The 22,845-nt window shown below is 39.2% G+C and overlaps 1 protein-coding gene and 1 long non-coding RNA gene across 3 annotated transcripts in view; one reads left to right on the top strand and one right to left on the bottom strand.

The window, feature by feature from the left end:
- Positions 1–22,845, top strand: part of LOC122521273 (UPF0489 protein C5orf22 homolog) — a 443,816-nt gene that overhangs the window by 388,939 nt on the left and 32,032 nt on the right. The window lies entirely within an intron of this gene.
- The window catches only part of LOC122521279, a 48,560-nt gene that overhangs the window by 23,699 nt on the left and 2,016 nt on the right, over positions 1–22,845 (bottom strand). The gene's annotated exons all lie outside the window — the stretch shown is intronic.

Below are 22,845 nucleotides of genomic sequence, written 5' to 3' on the forward strand. Positions count from 1 at the left end.
GGGAGAAGTAGAGAGTATAGAGGGATGAAGGGAAAGAGGATGGAGGAGTCGAGGGGATCGCTGCGACGACCTGGAGAGGAACCGAAGGGTGGGTGGTTAAGGGTGGTTGTAGAGAGAAGAAGAAGAGGTGGAGGTGGTGGAGATGGCGGAGGAAGAGTAAGAAGAAGAGGAGAAGTAGGAAGAGGAGGCCCGTGGATGTCGGGACGTCAGTGTCGGGAGTCCGGGATGCGAAGGAAGGAATACAAGTCCCACTCGCTCCCAGGGGGTGAGCAGAGTGGAATGAGTGAGTAGAATTGTGGAATAGGATGGAGTCTGAGGGTGCGCCGCTGAGGCAAAACTCGTACGCTCTTCTCCTTCCATCTCCTCCTCTTCCTCTTACTACCAACGCCCAAATCGCTTTCTATACGGAGCACGTATGTGTGACTCCCCTACCAACCTGTATTCGGCATCTAAAGTATAAATAAAACACAGAACGCCGCCGTTCCTATCGTTTGGCTAATGGGAACGAATGGAAGGGTTCATTTCTTTTTAAATAAATCGCATCGAACTATACCGTCTCTATTTCTCCTTTCTTCCGGTCATTGACTCATGAGTCATTTCAAGAAATTAGGAATCATTGTTGAAATTCTATTGGTACCTATCGAATTTTCTACTTCAAGAAAATCAAAATATCTACATGTGTCATCTACCTCGTTGATAGGTACCACGAAGGACTTCGATTTTCTAAATTCGACTTTAAAACCCTCGCAACCGACTCGACAGCCTTCTGCCAATAACGTCGGCTCAAGCCCCTCCTCTCTTCCTCCCTTAACTCCCTTCCTTCCTTCCTATCCCCCTTTCTATTACGTTACCTACCCTATCTTACTATTCTTACTATCCTATACCGTTCCCTGTTCCTCCTACGCGTTCGCCTTTTTCCTCTCTTCTTCAGTGACGGCGGCATTCGTCTCACTGCCAAGTTCTTCTTCCGAGCTTGGCGGCTGCTGATGTGCCCTCGGGTTCGGGCCGACGGACAGGCAGACGTTTGAAATCTCGTATCGTCTCTCGTCGTATTCTGTCTCTCTCTCTCTCTCTTTTTCTTTCTTTCTTTCTCTTTTCCTTTTTCTCTCGCAACATCTCCCTCTAGCGTGCTAACTCGTTCTATTCTACCCTCTATTTCTCTCTCTCTCTCTCACTCTCTCTCTTTTTCTTTCTTTTTCTTTCTTTCTCTCTCGCTCTTTCACAGCTTCATGCTTATACTAGACTAAAAGACGTCGACTCAGCTCCCTTGCCTCCCCCACTTTCCATTTCCATCCCCCAAACTCCCGTTGGACTTTTTTCTCGCTGCGTGCGACGCGACGATTTCGATTCTACGATGACGCCTATCCGAGAATAAGACCGTTCTATAAATTTTTCCCTACCTCCCCATTCCTGATCCTTCGCATCCTTTAATCTGCTTCTAGAAATAAAGGAATCAATATATATATATATGTATATTCTCTCGAAGTATAATAAAAGTAGTAGTCGCAGTGCGCACATTGTAGAACTTAGCGAGAGGCATCGGACGTTAAAGAGGAAGGTAAACCTTCTAACTAAGTCTGAAATACTCCGAAATGCTCCGCTGCTACGGCCGGGCTCTCTACGTGTCTTGCGAATCTTCGCTCCTAACTGAATTTTCCTCCTGAAATATTCACAACGCGTTGCTTCGCTCGTACATATCACTCCGGCTTCGCCATCTCGCGAAGAGCCCAATGTCTTTCCTTTATGTTCCTTTCCCCGTTTGTTCCTCCTTTTTTTATTTTCTCTTTCTCTCTCTTTCGTCTTCTTCTGTATTTTTTTTTATTCTTCTCCAAAAATCTTAAATACGCGAAATTTCCGCCAATTCAAGTATCCACGCTAAATACGTCTGACCTAACTAGTATCTTTTCAAATAACAATTCCTTTCCTTCGATACAATATCTTTAACTACTTTCATTTATTTTGAAAAAAAACGATATCGTATATTCATCACGATATACCTTGATCTTACGGAATAATAAATTTAAGTATGATGATCGAAAGAATGTTGCTAGACCGAAAAGTGTATGAAAAGGGGTAGTAAGAGATAGTAATAGGGAATGAGGTATATCATGGATGAGAAGAGAAGGAATAGGAAAGAAGGAGAAATAATGGTGGAAGAAGAAAGTGAAGGAACAGAAGTCGTAGGGTCCGGGACAAAGGGGTTTGTATTGAAAGTCGGAATGCAAATGCGAGTAACATCGACACGGTATCTCCATTCGAACGGTTCCTAAATTTGTCCTGGCATTCTTCTCATCCTTCTTCCTTCGGTTTCACGATCACGACAAGCGCACACATTGTTGGAGGAACAAGAGAAAGAGATAAAAAAAAATAGAATTGTATTCATCGAAACGAAGCATTTCTAGGGACATACATGTTTAAAAGAGAAAGAAGATCGAAAAAGGATAGGAAGAGCAATCAATAAGATGTGCAGGGTTTAGCATGATAATGAATGATCAAATAAGAGTAATATCAATTGCGTATCTGTATGTGTGCGTTTTTGCGTGCGCGTAGGTATATATGCGTATACGACAAACATCAATATTATATATACCTGTCTGCTTTCTGGTAATAGAGATATGTTCGTATTTATTAAATATGCACTTTAAAATCATATTTTAAAAATAAATATCAAAATCACATAGCAAGGAGGAAAGATATATTTTGTAAAAGGAAATGTTAGAGAGAACGTTGTTCCTCGCTATACTTACTCATCGTAAATGGAGACGATGCGAATCCTATGGGAAAAGACGTTTCGTAAGAATGACAGAAAAAGGAGATGGACTAGTCGAGAAGGGTGGAGAAAAGAGGTGAATGAGCAGAAAGGGTGGAAAATATACGGACAGAACGACACGATGATTGGGTGGGCGGAGGAGAGCCTCTTCCATATTCCCATGAGCGACTTTTTCCTGTTCCGTCACTCACCCGATTGTTTGTATTCGATCAAAATTCTATTATTCCTAACGTGCGTGGGACGAGAAACCATCGCTGTGGAGCTCGGTGATCTCTTCTCGCTACTACGTAGGGCTTTCCCCGATCTCTCTATCCTTTTCTATTATTTTATCCGTGCTTACGTTGCCATGAAATATTTCGAAATAGACGACGGTATATGATAGTATGCGTACGAGTATTTTTTCAAGACAAAAAAGCAATCGTCTAACAATAAGTCAAGGAAAAATACGGCGTATGCGTATATACATATATTCACGTACTGTTTAAAATAAAAAAAGCGAAGAAAAAAAATGTCCGCTAACGGACACGGTAGAAGGAAGGAACCATTTTTGAAAGGGGATTGGTAGGAAGGCAAAGGGCAACAGCCACCCTCAAAATAAAATCCAAGCCCTCGACGTGTTCTCTTGCTAACCCTCGTTTCGCATACATTGCCTTAGCACCGCCACCAAAATTCTCAACGATTTCGACGACTAAAGATATCAAGAACGATAATCGCACCACCGTTGTTCTCTTTCTTTCTCTCTTCTCCTTAAGAAATCATCGTTTTCCAAATTATCCTTTCTAAACGTCGGAGTCTTTGCTCCTTATGAAATTACCATGAATACGGAAACTTCTAACGCTCGAGCAAGGCCATGAACGCGCAACCTTTCGGAAAATCGACGATATGAAACACTGCCACTTTCCGCTTACGCCCGCGAAAAATGGGAATGGGGAAGAAAGAACACGGCTTCTTGGCTTTGGCCTTGGCTAAAAATATTGAATTCACCCGACTGGAAGACCATAATTCTCCGAAAAATGCGTTCCATTTCGGTGCCGCTAACTGCGAAAGGGATCGCGCTTGAACGAATATAATTAGCAATCCCAACTCTTGTTCGTCCTAATTCTTTTTTTCTCTTTACTTTTGGATCTTTTTTATGGTTACAGTAAAGAATAAAAACGATATCTTTAGTTCGTTATTTTTCAAAATAGAAAAATAATATATCGTTGAAGAAATATATACTATATTATATTTCTCTCTCTCTCTCTTTCTCTTTTCTAATTCCAAATAAATTTGTTGCCTTAATTATCTCTTCAAACGAGGTATTTATTTGTCAAGCTATTTTATACAAACTTAACCATAAAAAAAAATAATCCAAAAAAGAACAAGAAATCTATCGTATGTATATGTATAGAGTATGTATATGTACATGTACATATACTCATACATGGATTGAATTAGTATGTGTTTACAAGCAATACTAGTCGTCAACTGAAAAATATCTTAAGACTCAATTACACGGATTTACGAGGTAAAGCGTAAATATGTATATACATACAATATCGATACGAAGTAAAAATGTATTTCTTGAGAGCTCCAATCTAGAGGATTTTAATATACAATAATATATAAATTTTTATTCGATACGTTGTATATTTTCAATCTATTACCAATACTTCTCGTACGATAAACAATAAAAATATTGACAAATAGTCAATTAATAATAAAATATGTAAACATTAAAATATCAGTAAATTTTAATATATACGAATACTAGATGTAAGAATACTCATACAAAAGAATTCGGTGTCGAGGGAAAAATTTCTTGGAAAACTAAAGTTTATCGTGAGATCGGTGCTATCTTGAAAAGAAGATAAAGAGGAAAAGAAATAGACAGAGAAAGAGAGAGAGAGAGAGAAAGAGAGAAAGAGAGAAAAAGAGAAAGAGAGAAAGAAAGAGACCGAACGGGAGAGATGAGAAACGAGAACGAAAGGGGTGTTGCGGCGAGGAATAAGGGGATGGAGATGGCATGTTCCAAGGGTGATAGATTGCCTCCTCGCAAGGACGAGGCAAGCTCTCTTCCAACGGCAGAGGTGATCTCTCTCGAGAAAGCTCGAGCTTTCTCTCTGGGATCTGGTTTTGAAGAGGAACGAAGGAACGGTGGAACGAGCGCGTTCGTTCGCCGATGGAACGATAGAATGTATCATCATATGATTTATTATCAGTGGCTGTCTTCGAGCGACCATCTCGCATCCGCAGCCAGTGCCCCACCACTACGCCACCACCCTTAGTCCTCTATCTTGCCCCGATGCCATACTCACCCTTACCTTCTCTCCTTCGACGTTCCTCGGCCTTCTTATCTCCTTCGCGATGTGCGATGGTAAAGCTGTTTTCTTACTCTCTAACCGCAGAAAATGTAAGTAACGTTGACCTTTTAAAAGCTGATTCTCCTTGTTCAAACTATTACTCTGTCAATTATTCTTTAAATTATATTACTTTAAGCAGAAAAGCAACAGGATGCTTTTCGATTTCAAAACTTTAATCAAATCGGCTCTTCATAATCTACAGGAAGGTTTATGCCTCGAAGAAACGTTTACACCCCCATAGATAACAACCTCTTTAGCATGTATATCCAAAGCGTGTATACACGCGTGTAAACGCTCCCCGAAAAAAGATAGGAGTCTGAATATTGATAATCTTTGTAGCACGGAGAAGAACCATGCCCTTCATCTTCCCTTTTTCCTTCCTTTATAGAGAATCTATAGATGCTTGACTGTTCTCCCACCATCATTTCCGATGTTTCCATGGCGTTCTTACTGCAAGCCGAACTTTAAATTCGACCTGCTTAACAAGAGATAAGCCACCATAGGATATAAATGGTAAAAAATGTCTACGAAAATGCTACTTTGATTATATTTACTAGTTATTCGCGCAAATCTCTTTTCGTGCTAGTAATAACGAGCACGTTATGATCAGACGGTGAAAATGGAAAATGGAGTGATTTCAAATAATCAGGCTTAAAGATCATGTAACGTAAGATAAATTTAATATAGAATATATATATATATTACAAAAGAAAATGTTAGGAAATAAAATAGATTAATAAAATTTCGTAAAATAAGAATTACGAAGGTGGTGCCATCGAGAGGTCCTTATCTCGCAAGCTCGTAAGAAACGTCGAAAGTTTGGCCGCCACCACGATTTGGAATTTTTATGTGGTCGTTACGAACTCTCGCAATGATAGCAATGCGCTGGAATGGTTTTGGTGGTGGAAAGAAAAGGGCACACGCGTACGGACATCGAAGCGTAGTTCGCGCAAACGCGATAGCCGAATCTCGCGTCCTATACGCAAAGTAGAATGCTCGAATAGTCAAATGGTGAGTAGAAAAAGTGCATTGGAGAACTTTTACGACACTCTCAAGGCGTTTATGTCGCGTGTAAATCTCGCTAATTCCGCTAGCTTTCGAGGAAGGCAACTCGAGTCCGCATACCTTCGTTCTTCTTTTGATTCTTGAACGCGATAAAAGTCTCTCGAAACTGTAACATATTGAAACTTGTAAAATATTTTACGAGAACGATATAAAAATGTAGTAAGTGTTTAATTAATATTCCTTTAAATTATTTCAAGATGTTAATTGTAAAATAATATATCGTATTACTTGAAAGATGTTCGTTTCTTACGTCGAATTTTATAACTTGATTCCATATAAATTTGAAAGAAACGAACACGCATTTTATAAAGACAGGTATTTTTTGAAAATGTTCCTTTTTCTTCGGCGATCCTCCATTACCGAAACGATTCCCGAACAACCGACGTATTCTTTCAAGTTTTCTCGAATCTGTCAAGTTCAGCCGAGGGCTGAATTGCATTTTCTTTCGTCCTCCCGCTTGAAGCCGGAAGCGTCTACGGGAGAACGAGGGCGCACTCGCTCACATACGTGCAAGATACGATTCGCATGTGCGAGTGGGTTACGCGTCGTCTATATGGAACGCGAAACGTTGCCTGCAGCAGCTACTGTATTTACTCATATCGCGAGTTTCTCGATAGTTGTTGTTTCCAAATAGCGTTTCGTCAACGTCAGCCGCTTTCGCGAGAGTTTCTCTTCGCCTACCCTCTTTCGTTTCCCTCTCACCCTCTCTTTTTTTCTTTTTCTCTCTTTCTATTTTCCTCTTCTCGGCAAAAAGCTTCGTAAGAAAGAAGAAATCCATTCTTCACGCGACGCCATCTCCCTCTTTGCCCATTTTCTCTCTCTTTTCTCTAGTCTTATTCAAACCGGCTGCCGAACTATAATTTATTCGTTGAAATGTCGGAACTGGAAAGCCAATAATATACGAAACTAATGTTCCTTTCATAAGAATCCACGAAGAGATGAGTTTGTGTTTCAACAAGATCAAAATTCTCAAATAGGAGAACAGGAAATGCTAACAAGAGTAAGAACGTCGAGCTTTTTGTTAAGACGCCAAAAAGTTCTTGCTGTTGGATTTTATCTCTCAGAAAGAATGGAACGTAATAATTTTTCTTTTTGAAATGTATTTACCAGAACGCAGGGAAGACTCCGACGCTAAGTAGACGAGAAAGGAGAAAACAAAGAGCAAGGAGTCTATCCGAAACACGCATCTCTCATACGTCGGATAGAAAATCAATACCGTCTCAGCGTCTCTGAACCCATTTGCTCCCGTACTGCTGCATACAGGTCTGCCAACGTAAAAAGATATTCGCCCAAACGAAATATATTTTCCGTCGGATAAAAGTCTTGAAGGATCTTGTAGCTCGACTACGGTTTTTCACCTCAAATAAAACTTTCGTAACATCTAAAACGTCACTCAAATAAAACTAACGATCATTAGAGGTTTGCCTGCCCGATAAATGAAATAAATTAGATCATCGATAAATACATAAATTATCGATCGATCTAAGAGAATTCCTTAATTACCTTCTCAAAATATTTTAAAGGAGATAAAAAAATAAAAATATGAGTGAATTTTTCGCTCAACGATCAACCCTAACTTCCTCGTAATCGCGGACAGGTGGTTGATTACGGTTCGCCGTGAAGGGTGCAAAAACGGGGGCGGCTGCTGATCCAGACGGTTATAGTGTTCAATAATTAAGTGGAACCTGTTGCGCTTCTCACCCCCTACCTTCACAATCTCCGGACTACTCCCGGCCAGTCACATTCTACGTAACTCGAACTTCGACGCTAAAAGCACCACGTCGAAATTCATTATTCATGCCAATTAAAAGCCAACGACCTTTCTACGACTACGTGGATGCATAATTCTCGCATCTGGCAAACAATGATTTACGAACATATTTCGTCGCCCCAAGAAATTTTGTCTTCAGTGATTCGACGACAATTTTGACTAATTGTAAGACTATTTTTTTCTTTTTTGAAACGTAATATAAAAAGCTATATTTTTAAGGGCAGTACCTTTCATCGGTTTTTATGCTCTCCAACAAGCAACTCCTTTTAAATTGGTCAAATTTGTCCTTGTATTCCTCGATTTTCAACGAGTTTGACCCTCTTCTCGAAAGAGAAGCCCTTGCCTCGCAAGACGTATACACACAGTTCATATATATAAAAACTGGCGTATCTGCGTTCTTTATAAATATGTCATTTACCGACCCTTCCGTTTACTCTACTCACATATTATGTAAGATTTTGCGGATAAAGATTTCCTCGTGGACTTCTTCTACTGCTCTCTAATCTGTTTCCCTTTAGATATTTCTTCTTAAAGAAAAACCAATTGATTTACAAAAATAATATCGAATTTTTTCATTCGATATACTTCATTGATTTCTATTCATTAACAAAATCAAAACCCTCGTAGTTGGTCATTTTATCTTACTGTTAGTTTTTCTCTCTCATCAAATTTTCATTAACTTTCTTGTATTTTGTCGTGAAAGTAAAAATCCTCATATGTAAATACATTTAATAAGTAATAATATCCATCAAACGACAACGCGCAATGGTGACGAGGTTAGGTGTCGCATTGAAATCCCCGTTTTCCAATTTTCTCCTTGTAGAATGTGCATCCATAAATTGGAATATCTAAGAGGCTGGTAAGACGCGTCGTTAATACTCGGTCGCCATTCGGGGATTCGTGTATCCGCAAAATTCCAGCGTTTTCATTGACATCGACGTCCATAAAGTGCCAATAATAAGTGCATAATAACCGACGCTTGATATCAAAAAGAAGGCCGCGGAGGGAAGCGAACGTAAAAAGGGATTCGCTCGGAGTAATATGATATGGGAGATCGGGATGCGGCAGGGATGGAAGAGAGCCGAGAGTGTGGGTAAAGTGGATGGGGTAAAGACGACGGTACACCGTGCGATACCGCGATGCCTGAGAAGGGCTGATGGGTAGGGGTGAAGGTAGAGAGGGTGGAGGTGGGTCTTCGAGGCAGAAGAGAAGCACACTGTATGTCGTAGTAATCTTTTACGGTCTATCTCGCATCACGCTGCCGCGCGAGCTTGCATTGCTGCCTCTACAGGTCGATTCAGAAATCTTTCGGAAAAAATGTCAGCTTAATAATTCTATCCGATTAGTTTTTCAAAAAGAAAATAGATATAATATTTAATTACAAATAAAAGAAGATAGACGTTCTACGACATCTCTCAATGTACTTATCTGTTTTTCATTTTCACCGATTTTGTTGATATAGAAAGGACAAGAAAAGTAAAATAAGATCTTTGAAAGATTTTTCTTAGCAACTTTTTTGTTCCCTTTTATTTAGCCTCTTGGAGAGTCGGACAGATGATAAGAAACGATGATATCGTAAGCCTATACTCGCATCTTTTAGGTTGAAACGACCGGTATATGTACGTATTCTCGACTGAAAGGAGGACTCGAAAAGCTCCATCTCCAGCACGGGGCTCTCTTGGGATAAAGGATCAAGGTTCCTGGATGCGATGCACACGTATATCCTTATCTTATATCCCTGCCAACCAACCACCCACTATCTACTTTTCCACCCCGTACCTTCTAGCTCTTCTCTTCTTCACCTACCCCTTCTTACCACCCCGCATCATTTCCAAGTTTCGTAAGATGGCGTGTCCTTTGGCGTGCCTGCCTAATATCAAGCATCATCGCTCATCCCTTATATACATATATCTTATATGAGCTTTCTTAAGTACCAACCGAAAGACCCTGTCGTCTACCTCCTACCGAATTATCTACCATTATGCGATGCAAACGTTCTCGGAAAAACGACTGTCGGATTTACGCATATATCGGAATTAATACATTTCGAAATAACAGTAGACTATTATTCCCTTACGTTTAATTGAAAAGAAAAAGCTTTCATTATCTTCTTTTCTTTTCTTCTTTATCTAGGTCGAAAAAATATTTCTGCAAAGTTTCTGGAAGGACGTGAACAAATATTCTCCATAAGAGACAGGAAATAGAGTAGAAACGACAACAAATCCAACGAGTAACTCCATTTTTTTTTCTTCGACAAGTATACGACGCATCTATCATGGCGTCGAGACGTCACCCCCTTTTTGCCCCCGTACGACGCACGCGTTCGTACGGGGGACATACGGAGTCGTGTATACGGAATATCTCTGTATCCCCTCTCGTATATGTATTCGTACATTCATATATATATATATATATTCAACTATACGTGTATACGTACATATATACCTATATATATACGTGCCTTCTCCCATCCCTTCTCTTGCCTCGCCTCTCCTTGGAAACGTAAAATTACTGGAAACGCAAAATCGATAGTCGCGATACGGGAGGCTCCTTCGATCCTTTTCCTACCTCCCGTATTATACTTCTTTTCGCGCATTTTTTACGACCATCTATCGTTCGAACATCGAACATAACGCGTCCCGTTAGTACGACGAAAATTGCGTTCCACGTGAAGGACGATCAAATCGAATTTTACAATTGGTCGTCTATAGAATCTGAGTAGACATCGTATATTCGAAAATAATGCATCCAAATCTCAATAAAGTAAGATAAGAAGTAAGTGTAACAGTGATAGATAGAATATCAAAATGTCTGACTCTTATATTGTTTATATATATACATTCTATATATTTTTTTTATATGTTTGTACATGTATATAGTACCATCGTAGACAGGCAAGAAAGAAAGAGGAAAAGTGTTCTTCGTTACTCCGAACGTTAACTCCGAGCAAGTTCATTCAACGAGAGTGAAAGTTACTGCGAAGTACTTTGCGGAAAGTTCTTAAGGTGGGTCAGGAATTTCCTCGCCGTACGATGTTATTTTAGAGGGACGTCGAGTGGTAATGGGTGAGGAAAGATGGGAGAAGAAAAGGATGCCTACGAATGAGACTGAAAGGGAGGATTATGTTAATTTATCGTCTCTGAAATCCTTGAAACTTTGACTAACACGATCAAAGAAGAACCACTGTCTGTTCATTGTTTCTATAAATTGATTATCTGTATATAACTTTTCGTAAGATTATTCAATCTAATGAACTATTCTTATAATTGCAACGTTTGTTGTAATTATAACATATATATATTTAATTGAATAAATTCGATTATATTCATATAAAATGATTAAAAGAAAAAAATCAAAATGACAACTTACAAACGAAATTCCTATTACGAAAGACTATTTATAAAAATATATCAAGTTACCAAAAATTCAGAAAAACGAATCAACTTTGTGTCGCGTCTTTGGCTTACACATGATCGAACTGAGATCTCTAAAGCATACATATTTCGCAGACACTATCCTGCTTATCTTTCGAAGCGTTTTCCTTGGGATCTTCTTTCTCCGTCATCCCATCATCCGTGTGCTCTCATACACATACATGGAAAGGGTACGTAAAAGAATCTATACAATGGTCTGCGTCATCGATTTTCCTCGAGTAAAACCGATCGCGATACGTCTGTCTAATAAGAAACAAGTTTATTTTTCTACAACAATGAAATTAACAAAAAGAGAAAAAAAGAAATTATAAGGTTATTTACAAATATCGAAATATTTTATAAAATACCGGTAAATATAAAGAAATGTTATAACAAAACGATCAATAGAAATCTGTTATATGAAAGAAGAAGAGGTTTTACTTTAAAGTGCATCGAAGCCTCATTTCACGAAACAAAGTTATGCCAAGACAAGAATACGGACGAAATAGAGATACCTCTACTCTCCTCGCCTACACCCTGGGATAAAAATGTACCCCGAAAGAAGTGACAAAGTCTTGGCGTATTTCGCCAAACAATTTCGCAGCTAGACAGTGTGTCTTGGCGCTTTAAGCTAGGCTCTTTCTCTCTTTTTCTTTCCTTCTCTTTTTCTTTCGTGCTCTCTCTCTCTCTCATTCTTTCATTCTCTCATTCTCTCATTCTCTCATTCTCTCATTCTCTCTCTCTTTCTCGCACAGTGTATTTCTAGTAACATCCTTGGCCCTGTATAACCGTCGAGTAGTAGTAAGTTACAGTGGAAGATCCACCGTTCTCGGTTCTACCCTTTGCCCTCCACCTACGAAACTTCTTGCCCCGTATTCGCCTTCTATCCCTTCCCCATTCGCGAAACGCGTACAGTGGCTCGAGTAAAATAGCTATATTATTATTATTATTTCTGCGGTCGAGGGGAAGTCGCCATATTTTCCAGACTGAAATTATAACGATTTCAATGCTGCCTCGTTTTATTTTAAATTCAAAATAGATAAAAATCCTACTTCATTTTTGATATCCTACGGAATAAAAAAGAATCTTGAAAATAAATTCAATTAAAAAAACCATGAAAATATTTCTTCTTAAATGGATGAGCCTAAAGAGAAGAAAAAGAAAACGTGTCGAAAAGATTGTACACGAGGGTGAGACTCCAGAGGAAGAGAGAAAGGGAAAAAAAAGGAAAGTAAAGAGAAAGAAAGAATAGCGCAGGCTGCCGCGCAGGGTGGAGAACAAGCGAGTTATATTTCAGAGTGCCGCATCCAGGAGAAATCAAGTATGGAGGAGATTTGCATGCGAGTCGAATATAAGCTTGCTGAATATCCTCGGGTATAAGTATTTCATATAAGAAAAGACCGCTGTATAGTCGTGTATAAGACACTCTCCTGTACCCTACGGCCCTTCCATTTTGCGAGAAGAAACGAAAGGGATAAAATCACCCCCCACCCCAGAGCTGCTCTTGGATTCCGGAAAGCAGCCTCTCTCTCTTTCTTCCCCTTTTTCTTTCTCTCTCTTTCTCTCTCTCTTTCTTTCCATCGTCTCTCACGCTTCTAGCTCAAACGCGAAAAGAGGAAATGGTGCTTTTCGTCGTCGTCGTCGTCGCGGAAAGGCTTCGAAGTGAATAGCTCGCTAGGCGTAGAAGGAGAGTATCGCTACCAAATACGCTAATGTATTCAAGTATATGTAGGTAGGTGTATGCTCACATAGCTGCCATATAGACGACGTTTTAAGAAATGTATCGATATCCATGTTGCTACGGATCGTAGCTTTCCTAGTCCCTCTATATAGAACGTTATCGATTTTCGATAAGAATCTCGTCTCCATCATTATCACGAGACTTTCGGAAAAAAGCCCTTGCTTCTTTCGTCAACGAAGCTGTAACGAGTTATGTGAATGAATATATGTAAGGGTTACCGATGTATATACATATATACAATATATATATGTAAAAATATATATATATATATTTTTTTTTATTACAAGAGTATGATATTATAAAAAGAAGGGAGAGAAGAAAATATTCGAATCTTCAAGAGTCACCATCTCCTCGCAGTCTCTTCCTTTCTTACCCTCTTTCGCGAGAAAAGGTGTGCTTCTGAGAAGACCGGTATGATATGCAAAAATATGTGATAAGAGTGGCTGTAGTATCTGTGTGCCGTGTTCGTAGATGTTGTCGAGTCTCACGAGAGTGTGTACGCGGATATGGAAAAAGCAGTGGCAACCCTATCACAGTGGCAGCCCCAAGGGGGCTCGCGGCGAAAGAAGAGTACGACCGACCAACCAAGGCCCGAATATAGGATGCCAAAAATTTTCATATCTCGATGCCACTCTCAGAAAGTCGCAAGCTTTCCCTAGAAAATTTTGTCGTATATGCGACACTATAGAAAAGATCGAGTAGTGCATATCGCATTTGTTAGATCCAATAGAAATGTTTACTTGATTTTTATACTTTTTACATTAATTATATTATTTATTTGAGAAAAAAAGAAATTACTCGAAATAGCTGAGTATGTAAATGGAGCGAAGAAAAGTGGAAAAGAAAACGTTGCAAATCTGGCACGGTTTGAATCATGGAAAGAGAAGAAAGAGCTTATCGCGTTAAATGTAGCGAAAAATCGTGACTACGCCAACGTTTTCGAAAAGTCAATAAAAATCAAAACTGCTAAACTGTAGGTCATGTCCAGTATGTACATTCGAGAATATCCAGATGTCATTGAACGTAAATTTACGCGAAAGTCTTCGAAATCCTTGCTTATTCTTCTTCTCCTTCTTCTTCTTCTTCTTCGTTTTCTTCTAGGGTACACGTACACTTAGGATTCTCGCATAGAAAACGTAAACGGTATCGACACTGAGAACTACCCTCCTACGTACCGTCGTCAACATCGGCCTCCCTATCGCCCACCCACCACCACTACCACCTCTTCCGTTGGATAAAGGTGTTAGGGGTGCAGGCTGCGACTGACAGCTACATTTATACGTTTCGCGGATTTTCCATATCGAGATTCGTCGAGTGCACACGGGGCTGAGCTTAACGGTGTGGCACTGCAAATAACGTCGGGAGGATTTGTATCTGTCAGAAGTTGCGGAGCTGGTTACTACGTGCCTCGGTGCTGCCTGCGGATTCAAAAATCCTCCTCCCGCGACGACGTGTACGTGAAAATTCCATGGATTCTGATGCCACCCTTCGATCGCGAGTCTCCGCGCAACATCTCACTCGTTACATTTTGCATCCAAGCCGACGAATTGGATTTTCGAAGCAACCTTAACATTTTCCCTCTCTTATTTTTCTTATTTTCTTCCGGATTTCTTCACATCGATTCAAAAAATTAAACACGTTTGCCATATTACTCTGTGATAAGTTTTACATCGTTATTAGCAGAACAATGATCACTTAATAATGTAAATTGTATTATTGTCATTGTCTAATCCTCTTCTTGTTTACGTCTCCTTAACTATACTCCATACGGTAATTGTATAAACTGTGCTGTACTATGCTAATGCTTTTAGTTATTCCCACGTCTGTACCTCATCCTGTCGTACAAGCAACTAAACCTTTCGATTTCTATACCGAGTTCTCGAAACCATAGGATCATTCAACCCCTTCCTTCGAGTTCATACCTGAACGATGAACAACTCTCGATTGGCTGCATCAAAATTCTAAAGCTTTTCATTCGAGGGGAATCACGATTAATACCGTTTAACTACTAATTACTATAGAAATGATATCAATACTAATTTCTATCAATGAGATTAAAAATATTCTTCATATTCCCTCACATAAGTGTTCATTTCTATTACTTATCATTCATGAATCTTACACAAAATTATCGATTAAAACAAGTCCACCGTATTTATGTCTTAACGATATCATAATCGTTCGGAAATAGAAAGAAATCATCATGATAATTGGAATACGAAATCATTAAATTGATTTCGGATGAACGAACTCGATGCGAGTATCGTGCTTGATGCATGGGGTTTGCCCTTTTAACTTTTCGATCTTGTCGAACGAGGCTAAATATATTTGCAAATATGTGCGTATCCGTAGCGATCCCTCTTCCTCTCTTTCGTGCAAACCTCCGTCGAGTCAGCAGCATCCCTCTCACGTGTTTTCTACTCCTGCCATCGACCGACCCTCCGGGTCTCGAACGAATAATCAGGTAGGTGTAGCAAAACCATTCTTCTTCCATCCTCTTTTCTATCAATCTATCTATATATCTCCTTCCTACTCGCTCGCTCGTTTGTTCCGTCCTCATACAGAGTATATGTAAATCATGGCAAGCGTGTCCATACATAGCAACGTGGATCAACGTGTCTCTCTCTCTTACATACACACATATATCTTTCTCCATACGTGTGCGTACACGTCTGTTTGTCTCTCTACATGTACTACGTGTACGCGTACACATCGCGAGGTATATTTGCATGACAATATTATTCCACTCCGGGCATACGCGGATTGGTTACTCTTTTTCCCTACGTCCTATACTACAGCACGATCCAAACAATATCCTTTGGATCTTTCAGTTTGCGAACATTCTTTTAATATACATTTGGGTATATATGTTATTAAAAAGAAAAAGAAAAAAATAAGAAAATATAGAAAAATTCGTTGAAATAGCATACTTCGAAAAAAATAAATTTGCCTAATACTACGATGGAACACAAAATATACGTTGACTAGTTGGAAAAAAAGGGTTCGTTTGAGTTGTTCGTTCTCCCCATTTATCCTTCTGTCAGTCCCTCCTCTCGAACTTTGCGATCCGATGCCGTGTCGCGAGCTTTTGAAAAGATCTGTAGAAGCCAGGTCCGTATGCAAATTGGCCGATATTGTCGTGCGTTACGTAGCACCGCCGATATGGGTACACGCATACACACACGTATACACGCATACATACATACATGTATGTACGAATACGAGAACGATTGCACTCGCGTACTCGCAGGTATATATCGCGAGAGTAAAAGGGTAAAAGGAGAAAAGGGTATACCGAGAAAGAGAGTAAGAGAAATAGACGTAGGGCACAAAAAGAGAAAAATAGCTAACGAGTGTGAGAGAGGAATAGAAAAAAAATAGACAGAAAGAGAGAGAGAGAGAGAGAGAAAAAGAAAGAGAGAGTCGATTCAACCGATGCAAATTCGCAAACTAAAACGGAGTGCATAAAGCCGAAAGCTCAGCCGGCTCGAGGCATGATTTGCATAAGTGTCCTGGCAGCTGCGAGCGCTTGCCACCGCGAACACGTGCCTCGACGTCCGATGAAAGGACTTGCGGCCTTATACTTCCTACTTCCGAATGTTCTACGTTATCCAAGAATTCAATCGACTTTCCGATCACTTTCGGCCATTACGATTGTTCCTCTCTTCCATCTTTTATTTTTCGTATGAACTTCTTTGAGATTATTGGGAGAGAGAGAGAGAGAGAGAGAGAAATTATAATAAATAAATAGACTCGAAGTAGTACAAGAAAATGTCTTCTTCTTCTTTATATTGAAAGAATGAAAAGATAGATAGAAAGATGTATGTACTTGAAATCGGACAAAAGAGAAAGAAAGAAATAAAGAGAGAGAGAAGAGAGAGAGATGGAATACTTGGAGAAATTTTTCGATTCGATTGCAGCTGTCGCGCGTCGTCATCCTCGACGTAAAAGACGACAGAGAAGAAGAGGAAGAAGAAGACGACGACGACGATGACGACGACTGCAAGGAGCTCTGTGCGCCACGGGAATAAGATATGGAAATTTTCAATTCGGGCAAAATTTAAGAATTTACCCCGGCTGCCCGCGCGCACGGCTGGCATGTAGTAGGGTGCAGGATATGTATTATGCGGGGAGGGACGCATTTCCAAGGAAGAAGAAGAAGAAAAAGTGGTGGAAGAGAAGAAAGGAGGGGGGAGTATGTGTGTGACGTGTGTGGCGGCCATTACGAAGAGCCGGGGGTGGTTGCCAGGCAACGCCTTTCAACCCCCACATACTCACACCACCCTCGACCAACCCCAAAACCCTGCGCGAATTCCCCACCCCCTGCTGCTTCTCTTCTCTTCTATTCCCTTCCCTCTTTTTCTACCCTTTCCGAACACTCTCTCTTTCTTACCTCTTTCTTCCTCTTCCACCTATTTTTTCGCTTTTTCGGCATACTACTACACGAACGATGATTCGCTTCTCGATACTTCTTATCGGCGATATTAATTCGATAATGTCTCTTGATTATCGTTTTCTTAATACGAAGTATGTACAAAGTTAAATATTATAGATAAATGCTTTTATACATACCTATAGTTGTGGTTATTAATAGTTTATAAACTCTTTTTAATTCTCTCTTATGTAATGTCTGCTGAAAATATATCGGTACAAAGAGTCCGATAAATATCAAACTCAAGGAGCTTTATACTTCCTTTTTTCATGCTATCGACCTCCACGCAATAAAATCCTGTAATAACTATGTCCGTCAAGCAGCTTAAGTCGTTCTATATTCACAGCTATCAAGGGAAGCTTGAAAATATAACTTACCACTATCTTTGTCCGACGATGTTTAGCAACGAAGATTTAATAATATAATTAAAGTCTGCCGAAAAAATGTCTCCATTTTAACGACGTGAAAATATGTAGAATAATATCATTTTCCTCTTATATGCAGAATAAATTTACGAATATTTCTGGTCGATCGAATTTTCGTTCCGTGGTATTTACGGTGAAAGAGAGAAAGAAAATGTCGAATCGGATACGTGCTCATTGACGTTCGAATAAAATTGTCGAAAATGAGATCCTCCGTTAGCTTTCACCTTCTAATGCGCATCGAAACGGTTCCGCACATTCGCTGCCTTAAATTGGGTGTAACATTCGGTTGTTGACTCTATGGGCACATGCTTGCGTACGTATGTATATACGAATGTATCTAAAGGACGAGCAAGGAAGAGGTACGTATCGATGATGGGTCGATAAACATCCAAGTATTGTGCAATCAACCGCCTATTTGGTGTCATTGTACCTACCTACATTTCAGAAGGTAGCATGCATTCTCTGTCTCATTCTATCTCTCTTTCTCTCTCTGCCTCTCTCTCACTCTCTTTCTCATCCTCTTTTCCATGCGCTATTGTGTTTGTTCGATTCGAAGAGGGGGTTTCACCCAGGAACGATGCTTTAGATTTTGCTACCTGAACGTACTGGAGCAGGAGATAACCACGTCTCGTTTCGAGGTCGTTTTGAAAATGGACACGAATTCTCCTGTGAACCTGTCCTCTAATCGCATCAATATAACGGAAACGATATACAATACTAAAACGGACACTGTTTCATTTAACAGGTCTTACAGAATTCATAGATTTTACAAAATAAGTTTTCTGAAATCATCTTAAAAGATGAAAACAACATTTAAAAAACCATAGAAAATCTCTTTATAGAAAAAAGAAAGGCACATTGACCTACGACCCGACTACCTGCCGTTACCACTGGTATAAACATTTTCACAGTAATTCCATGGGGTATCCCTTGGGATCTTTTACATGGGTTTCGAAAGCTACACTGTCCTTTAATGCACCATTATATTACTTTCCGATTATTAATGGTGCTGTCTCGTATGCTTGGTCCCACCCTTCCTACATAAACCATACTCTCTCTCTTCCAATCCGTCAAATCTTTACCTCGGTAGACTCTAATCCTAACCTCCTTTTATATACTAATGATGCTTTTTATTATCGATCTTTGTTATATGTGAAAAGAAAAATTTTCAAAAATGATCGCCGTATAATCCTTATATCCTAAAATGATGATTATCAATCTAAAAAAATAAGCCGATTTCATTGAAAAAATGAACAAAATGAAATAATTAAAAAATTGTAATAGCAAGTCAATACATTTAGTTCGATAAATAATTCGTCGAGTTCACGAGTTCAACTCGACTTTCGTAGATGGTCGCTTTTAGCTTTCGATGCATATGGTGGATATTTAATAACGAGTTGGTACGAATGGATATACCCTTGTCGTTCTCATATATACATATATACATATATATTTATGTATGTAGATATATAGATATATTTCAGTGAGTCGAAGCCTGCACTACTGCTGTATTTTACGAGGAGATATTTCCAATTTGTCTTCTTGCAGAAAGTGTTGCACCGTCACTGAAACCGGCAAGGAGCATGAGCGAGTGAACGAACGAAGGAAGAAAGAAAGAAGGAGAGAAAGAAAGATATAAAAAGAAGAAAAAAGAGAAAGAGAGAAAGAGAGAGAGAGAGGGGGGGAGAGGAAACATGCTCGAGTAATGGTGGAAAATCCGCCGACTGAATTGAAGCTAGACGTCGTGAAATTGAACAACGTACGTAATACATATATTCGCAAGAGTGACGCGCACATGTGAGAACTCTGGCTTTTATGTGCACACAAGTGTGCGACTTTTACATATTCTTACTAATACATGTTATTGAGTATATTAATATATAAATATATACACATACGAATATGTAGGTATATATCAATAATAATCCGTAGTATCCACGAATCCCCATTTCGTCCTTAAAAAGAAAACAGGCGGACTTGTATACAGCATGGAAAGATATCTCGTGAGATCGTTAGGCATTAGATTACTATTGATAGAATACACCCTACAGACTCAATATTATATTTTCTTTTACTTGTATATATATATGGTATATATCAATAATCTATATAAGTATAATATTATTCTATTTTTCTCGCAACTATATGTAATATATAACTATATATGTAAATGTGATTTTCGTTTTTAAAATTAACTAATTTAATTTTCAAGTTCGTTATAAAATTAGACGAATTTTTCGTTAAAGGGTTCGTTGTGTCTTTTTAGCATGAGTTTATTTTCTGATCCGCCAGTTGGTTTTTATCCTTTATCATACACTCGAAAGTGGTCGTATCATCGTAGTTAAACAAACAAACGCTTCTTATACCGCATTGTACGTGAGAGGAAAAGGGGCCGCATTTATCGCGTTAAATATTTGCACCACTTCAGCCATCAGGTAGTCGCAACTAGCTTCTCTCTTCCCTAACGGACAGTTGAGCTCTTTGTAAGGTCTCGAACCTTTCGAAGATACACCTTTCGCTCGATTTGACCCCTTCCTGAGCACGCATGTCGGAACATAAGAGCGATTCCATGTTGATCGTAGAAATTTATTACAGGCCCTAAGCACGCACGTCACGCGTTTCGAACGTGTTAAAATAACGCTTCAACCAGCTGGAATAGGAAAAATCCTGTAAAATGCATACGATTACGTTGAGAGCATATTCAATGTGCTAACGTAAGAAAGGGTTGAATTGGAAATATAAATCAAAAATCTACCCTCCTCTCTATAGCGTTCTTAATCGACCGTACAAATTTTCTCTTATGTATGCCAATATCTATTTTTTTACAGACGATTTGCGAATTCTGTTTATGAAAGTTTAGATATGTATAGAATAAAAAAAGAAGAGAAATCTCGAAATCCATATGTCCTAACAAATATGTTAAAATTTTTTTTTAAAACTTCACAAGCTGTCTCAATATTTATCTTGTCTCATTATTTCTGATTATATTTAGTAGACTTATGTATTAGTATTATATTTAATAACTATCATCCAAGCGAAGGTACGATTTTAACGCACAAGCGTTAAGAGAAACTCGTAATCAACTATCGTCTTTAAAGACGACATAAAATACTCGGCACATGTGGATAGTACTATATACGTAGTAGCCCAATGAAAGCGACACCCTTAATAACCGCGGGTAACCGATGGCTAAAAGCGAGTGGAGAGGGCGGCTAAAGCAACTTGTTGCGTAATAACGCTGAAGCAAAAGATAGGACCAACTTAGTCCCGCGTGATCGTTGCGCTTGCGCCTCGAGTGTCACCGTTAATCCCAACCGTTTCACCTAAGTTGCGACCACTAATCGACGTCATTCGGATTATTAAAGGAGATCTTTGAAATAACTTTGTTTATATTAATTCCAAATTTAATTTATATCTCGTTAATTGACATTGAAATGTTAAACATTAACATACAAAATATTAAGAAGGAAAAGATAAAAAGGAACATTTTCTTAATCTTAATCTCTAGATACTTGGTCTTGAATGAAACGTGAAGATAGACGTGTCCTTGGGAATATCCCACAGGATGAGAAAAAGAATGAAAAAAAAAGAAGGAAGACGTAAAGCAAAGCAGAACGGAAGAGAATAAGGGAAAAGGAAAGGCCGTGGCATGCGATTAGCGTTTGATACCGCGTGCCAACGTCCTGAGGGTCCTGGAGTAGGAGCAGACAAGCAGACAGACGTATAATTTCAGGGATAAGATCTAAAACATTGCCTTAATCTGGCACAGACGGAGACCGAAAATACCGGCGAAAGGGATTCTTCGTGGCACCATGTGTGGAACGGGCTGCCAAGTAAAACGCTTACTTACGAAAAAAGCCTTCTTCATTCGATATTTTCTAGACTCAAGTTTATTCGCCATCATATGTATTAGTTCTAACCATTCAACCTTCAATGGATGTTGGATTTTGGAATCTACGTTACTGAATGATACCCTAATCTTTTATTTGGACTTTTTTTTGGATAACATCTACATAGGATATATTATACCATATCTTTGTGTCGTGGAACTCGACGATAACTCTTTTGTCCCGGTAAAGCGCGTGTTGCGGAAAGTGGGGAAAAAATAAAAAAAAATAAAAATAAAAGAGAAAAAGAAAGAAGAAAGGAAGTCCGTGGAAAGAACGACCTATTGGCGGATCATTAAACACAGATAGGGTCAACCCACTGCATATGTCGCGTCCCTGTACGTCTCTCAAAGCTGGAGTTAGTTAACGTGTATGCAAAGCCGCGCCAGCCAGGTAGAGACTCGCCCTGATTATTTATGTGAGGATCTCGCGTTAGACACCCTTTTTTTCCAGCCCCTTCTTTTATCGTCTATCTCTTTCTCTCTCTATCTCTTTCTTTCTTTCCTTCTCACTCTCCCGTCTGATCTACGAAAAGAAAAAGGGACAGAAAAACATCGGGGCATACCAACGGCTCTTCCACACGGTTTTTATAGATACTAAAAAATATTATAATCTATGCTTCGCTGGAAGAGAAAAATATAATTCATTATTCGAGCGGATATACAAAGAGAACGACAACGGGGTGCCTCGTAGGGTGAATCCCGCCCGCTCGCCATCCCGTAGCCCGAGCAAAAGGTTAGAGCAAACGGAGAAGGGAACCTTCGAGAGATATCCGAACAGACTAAGGATCGGGAAAATTTTCTCAGTCAAGAGACTATATTTCATCTTAACCCTTCTTTTCAAAAGTAAACGTGAGATCTTTGAAGAAACAACTTGAACGTCTTTTATTCTATCTTTATTTTTTTACATGAAAGAAACTCTCAAAAATATCTCGTAACAATTGCGTTATTTATATTCATTTTGGTTATACATGTATATGTCAGTGTTAAATTGTATACT

This window comes from Polistes fuscatus, unplaced genomic scaffold (genome assembly GCF_010416935.1).
Source record: "Polistes fuscatus isolate 324 unplaced genomic scaffold, CU_Pfus_HIC Scaffold4, whole genome shotgun sequence".
Classification (NCBI taxonomy): domain Eukaryota; kingdom Metazoa; phylum Arthropoda; class Insecta; order Hymenoptera; family Vespidae; genus Polistes; species Polistes fuscatus.